We start from the raw sequence: 6,312 nt of genomic DNA on the forward strand, positions 1-6,312 counted from the left end.
GCACACGCTTTTTCAGTTCTGCCCACAAATGTTCTATAGGATTGAGGTCAGGGCTTTGTGATGGCCACTCCAATACCTTGACTTTGTTGTCATTAAGCCATTTTGCCACAACTTTGGAAGTATGCTTGGGGCCATTGTCCATTTGGAAGACCCATTTCCAACCAAGCTTTGACTTCCTGACTGATGTCTTGAGATGTTGCTTCAATATATCCACATCAATTTTCTTTCCTCATGATGCCATCGATTTTGTGAAGTGCACCAGCCCTCCTGCAGCAAAGCAACCCCACAACATGACGCTGCCACCCCCGTGCTTCACGGTTGGGATGGTGTTCTTCGGCTTGCAAGCCTCCCCCTTTTTCCTCCAAACATAACGATGGTCATTATGGCTAAACAGTTCTATTTTTGTTTCATCAGACCAGAGGACATTTCTCCAAAAAGTACGATATTTGTCCCCATGTGCAGTTGCAAACCGTAGTCTGGCTTTTTTCTGGTGGTTTTGGAGCAGAGGCTTCTTACTTGCTGAGCAGCCTTTCAGGTTATGTCGATATAGGACTCGTTTTTACTGTGGTTATAGATACTTTGTACCGGTTTCCTCCAGCATCTTCACAAGGTCCTTTGCTGTTGTTCTGGGATTGATTTGCACTTTTCACACCAAAGTACATTCATCTCTAGGAGACAAAACGTGTCTCCTTCCTGAGCGGTATGACGGCTGCGTGGTCCCATGGTGTTTATACTTGCATACTATTGTTTGTACAGATGAACGTGGTACCTTCAGGCGTTTGGAAATTATTTTGATTATTTTGATCACGTTGAGGAAGAGGTTATTTTACTGACACCACACTCCGAGGGCCCTCACCTCCTCCCTGTAGGCCGTCTCGTCGTTGTTGGTAATCAAGCCTACCACTGTAGTGTCGTCTGAAAACTTGATGATTGAGTTGGAGGCGTGCATGGCCACGCAGTCGTGGGTGAACAGGGAGTACAGGAGAGGGCTCAGAACACACCATTGTGGGGCCCCAGTGTTGAGGATCAGCGGGGGGGAGATGTTGTTACCTACCCTCACCACCTGGGGGCGGCCCGTCAGGAAGTCCAGTACCCAGTTGCACAGGGCGGGGTCGAGACCCAGGGTATCGAGCTTGATGACGAGTTTGGAGGGTACTATGGTGTTAAATGCTGAGCTGTAGTCGATGAACAGCATTCTCACATAGGTATTCCTCTTGTCCGGATGGGTTAGGGCAGTGTGCAGTGTGGTTGCGATTGAAGAGCCTTTGGTTGTGCATAGTGTCTATGGTGTTGCCAGGGAACAGCACCCTCTTAGAAGAAGTAGGAGGTGAAGATCTCTCTTGCTGCGTTGTTGGATCCTTGAAACATCCTGCAGAGCAGCAGACTCCTCCTCTGGGACACGGCGGCGAGCTGCAGATCCCCTCCTGGTCCTCGTGTCCCATCCTCATGAAGTTACGCAGGACACAGGTAGCCTTCACACACCTGAATTCCTTCAGGAGGCAGTCGCAGATGACCCTGGTCACCCAACCTTGCAGTGCCCTACACGGCAACTGTAGGCAATCGTTTGGAAGGAATCTCCAGTTACAAGGTATCTGTAGGAATATGGAAGACAATGTAATTATTAGACTGTTACATCACCAGGTCATTGTGGATTACTAAAGTATAATATCCTGGTAACAAATCATGATAACATTGATTGATAGATGAATGGGCACATATGTGCATTTGAGTATAGAGATATTGTTATCCACGTCGGCACCAACGATGTTAGGATGAAACAGTCAGAGGTTACCAAGCGCAACATAGCTTCAGCGTGTAAATCAGCTAGAAAGATGTGTCGGCATCGAGTAATTGTCGCTGGCCCTCTCCCAGTTAGGGGGAGTGACGAGCTCTACAGCAGAGTCTCAGCACTCAATCGCTGGTTGAAAACTGTTTTCTGCCCCTCCCAAAAGATAGAATTTGTAGATAATTGGCCCTCTTTCTGGGACTCACCCACAAACAGGACCAAGCCTGACCTGCTAAGGAGTGACGGACTCCATCCTACCTGGAGGGGTGCTCTCATCTTATCTACCAACATAGATAGGGCTCTAACTCCTTTAGCCCCACAATGAAAAAGGGTGCAGGCCAGGCAGCAGGCTGTTAGCCAGCCTGCCAGCTTAGTGGAGTCTGCCACTAGCACAGTCAGTGTAGTCAGCTCAGCTATCCCCATTGAGACCATGTCTGTGCCTCGACCTAGGTTGGGCAAAACTAAACATGGCGGTGTTCGCCTTAGCAATCTCACTAGAATAAAGACCTCCTCCATTCCTGCCATTATTGAAAGAGATCGTGATACCTCACATCTCAAAATAGGGTTACTTAATGTTAGATCTCTCACTTAAAAGGCAGTTATAGTCAATGAACTAATCACTGATCATAATCTTGATGTGATTGGCCTGACTGAAACATGGCATAAGCCTGATGAATTTACTGTGTTCAATGAGGCCTCTCCTCCTGTTTACACTAGTCACCATTTCCCCGCGCATCCCGCAAAGGCGGAGGTGTTGCTAACATTTACGATACCAAATTTCAATTTACAAAAAAAAAACCGACGTTTTCGTCTTTTGAGTTTCTAGTCATGAAATCTATGCAGCCTACTCAATCACTTTTTATAGCTACTGTTTACAGGCCTCCTGGGCCATATACAGCGTTCCTCTCTGAGTTCCCTGAATTCCTATCAGACCTTGTAGTCATAGCAGATAATATTCAAATTTTTGGTGACTTTAATATTCACATGGAAAAGTCCACAGACCCACTCCAAAAGTCTTTCGGAGCCATCATCGACTCAGTGGGTTTTGTCCAACATGTCTCTGGACCTACTCACTGCCATAGTCATACTCTGGACCTAGTTTTGTCCCATGGAATAAATGTTGTAGATCTTAATGTTTTTCCTCATAATCCTGGACTATCGGACCACCATTTTATGACGTTTGCAATCACAACAAATAATCTGCTCAGACACCAACCAAGGAGCATCAAAAGTCGTGCTATAAATTCTCAGACAACCCAAAGATTCCTTGATGCCCTTCCAGACTCCCTCTGCCTACCCAAGGATGTCAGAGGACAAAAATCAGTTAAACACCTAACTGAGGAACTCAATTTAACCTTGCGCAATACCCTAGATGCAGTTGCACCCCTAAAAACTAAAAACATTTGTCATAAGAAACTAGCTCCCTGGTATACAGAAAATACACAAGCTCTGAAGCAAGCTTCCAAAAAATTGGAACGGAAATGGTGCCACACCAAACTGGAAGTCTTCCGACTAGCTTGGAAAGACAGTACCGTGCAGTATCGAAGAGCCCTCACTGCTGCTCGATCATCCTATTTTTCCAACTTAATTGAGGAAAATAAGAACAATCCAAAATGTATTTTTGATACTGTCGCAAAGCTAACTAAAAATCAGCATTCCCTAAGAGAGGATGGCTTTCACTTCAGCAGTAATAAATGCATGAACTTTTTTGAGGAATAGATCATGATCATTAGAAAGCAAATTACGGACTCCTCTTTAAATCTGCATATTCCTCCAAAGCTCAGTTGTCCTGAGTCTGCACAACTCTGCCAGGACCTAGGATCAAGACAGACACTCAAGTGTTTTAGTACTATATCTCTTGACACAATGATGAAAATAATCATGGCCTCTAAACCTTCAAGCTGCATAATGGACCCTATTCCAACTAAACTACTGAAAGAGCTGCTTCCTGTGCTTGGCCCTCCTATGTTGAACATAATAAACGGCTCTCTCTCCACCGGATGTGTACCAAACTCACTAAAAGTGGCAGTAATAAAGCCTATTGAAAAAGCCAAACCTTGACCCAGAAAATATAAAAAACTATCGGCCTATATCGAATCTTCCATTCCTCTCAAAAATTTTTGAAAAATATGTTGCGCAGCAACTCACTGCCTTTCTGAAGACAAACAATGTATACGAAATGCTTCAGTCTGGTTTTCGACCCCATCATAGCACTGAGACTGCACTTGTGAAGGTGGTAAATGACCTTTTAATGGCGTCAGACCGAGGCTCTGCATCTGTCCTCGTGCTCCTAGACCTTAGTGCTGCTTTTGATACCATTGATCAACACATTCTTTTGGAGAGATTGGAAACCCAAATTGGTCTACATGGACAAGTTCTGGCCTGGTTTAGATCTTATCTGTCAGAAAGATATCAGTTTGTCTCTGTGGATGGTTTGTCCTCTGACAAATCAACTGTACATTTCGGTGTTCCTCAAAGTTCCGTTTAGGACCACTATTGTTTTCACTATATATTTTACATCTTGGGGATGTTATTCGAAAACATAATGTTAACTTTCACTGCTATGCGGATGACACACAGCCGTACATTTCAATGAAACATGGTGAAGCCCCAAAATTGCCCTCCCTGGAAGCCTGTGTTTCAGACATAAGGAAGTGGATGGCTGCAAACTTTCTACTTTTAAACTTGGACAAAACAGAGATGCTTGTTCTAGGTCCCAAGAAACAAAGAGATCTTCTGTTGAATCTGACAATTAATCTTGATGGTTGTAAAGTCGTCTCAAATAAAACTGTGAAGGACCTCGGCGTTACTCTGGACCCTGATCTCTCTTTTGACGAACATATCAAGACTGTTTCAAGGACAGCTTTTTCCCCATCTACGTAACATTGCAAAAATCAGAAACTTTCTGTCCAAAAATTATGCAGAAAAATTAATCCATGCTTTTGTTACTTCTAGGTTAGACTACTGCAATGCTCTACTTTCCGGCTACCCGGATAAAGCACTAAATAAACGTCAGTTAGTGCTAAACACGGCTGCTAGAATCCTGACTAGAACCAAAAAACTGGCTTCCTGTTAAGGTAAGGGCTGATTTCAAGGTTTTACTGCTAACCTACAAAGCATTACATGGGCTTGCTCCTACCTATCTTTCCGATTTGGTCCTGTCGTACATACCTATAAGTTGGTGGTTGAAGATATCCCTCTAGTGGTATGGGGGCTGTGCTTTGGCAAAGTGGGTGGGGTTATATCCTGCCTGTTTGGCCCTGTCCGGGGGTATCATCGGATGGGGCCACAGTGTCTCCTGACCCCTCCTGTCTCAGCCTCTAGTATATATGCTGCAGTAGTTTATGTGTCAGGGGGCTAGGGTCAGTCTGGTATATCTGGAGTACTTCTCCTGTCTTATCCGGTGTCCTGTGTGAATTTAAGTATGCTCTCTCTAATTCTCTCTTTCTCTCTCTCGGAGGACCTGAGCCCTAGGACCATGCCTCAGGACTACCTGGCATGATGACTCCTTGCTGTCCCCAGTCCACCTGGCCGTGCTGCTGCTCCAGTTTCAACTGTTCTGCCTGTGGCTATGGAACCCTGACCTGTTCACCGGGCGTGCTACCTGTCCCAGACCTGCTGTTTTCAACTCCCTAGAGACAGCAGGAGCGGTAGAGATACTCTTAATGATCGGCTATGAAAAGCCACCTGACATTTACTCCTGAGGTGCTGACCTGTTGCACCCTCGACAACTACTGTGATTATTATTATTTGACCATGCTGGTCATTTATGAACATTTGAACATCTTGGCCATGTTCTGTTATAATCTCCACCCGGCACAGCCAGAAGAGGACTGGCCACCCCTCATAGCCTGGTTCCTCTCTAGGTTTCTTCCTAGGTTTTGGCCTTTCTAGGGAGTTTTTCCTAGCCACCGTGCTTCTACACCTGCATTGCTTGCTGTTTGGGGTTTTAGGCTGGGTTTCTGTACAGCACTTTGAGATATCAGCTGATGTAAGAAGGGCTATATAAATACATTTGATTTGAAGCTTGATAATGAGTTGATGATGATGAGCCTTTGGAGTTTGTTTTTTTACAGTGATAAATACATCAAGATAACTCGTTAATATGAAGTTAGGTAGCTGGTGATATTTCATTAACTTACTATCTATACAGTATGTAAATTTGTCTAGATAGCTAGCTCATTTAGCAGCTCATTTGAGTTAGCCTGCAATGTAGCTAGTTAATAGCTAATAATATATCGTTTTTCAACAAAAAAATCAACATGTATTTACTTACTTGAATAGGTTCTCCCAGCCATGTGGACAATTAGAAACAGAGCAACAAAGTTTGTGTGCCACCAGAGCGTTTTAGAGGATATTACTATTTTACTATGTACCCATTTAATAATCAGACTTTTATACAAACTTGACATGCTGAATTCTTGACGCACAATCGAAACTGCTGTCAGCACGCCCACAAGCGATTCGCATTGTGCGGCCTAAGCGGCAATTTACCGCTATCTACCGTTTGTGGACACCGCTTGTCG

Source organism: Salvelinus fontinalis, chromosome 26, assembly GCF_029448725.1.
Source record: "Salvelinus fontinalis isolate EN_2023a chromosome 26, ASM2944872v1, whole genome shotgun sequence".
Lineage (NCBI taxonomy): Eukaryota > Metazoa > Chordata > Actinopteri > Salmoniformes > Salmonidae > Salvelinus > Salvelinus fontinalis.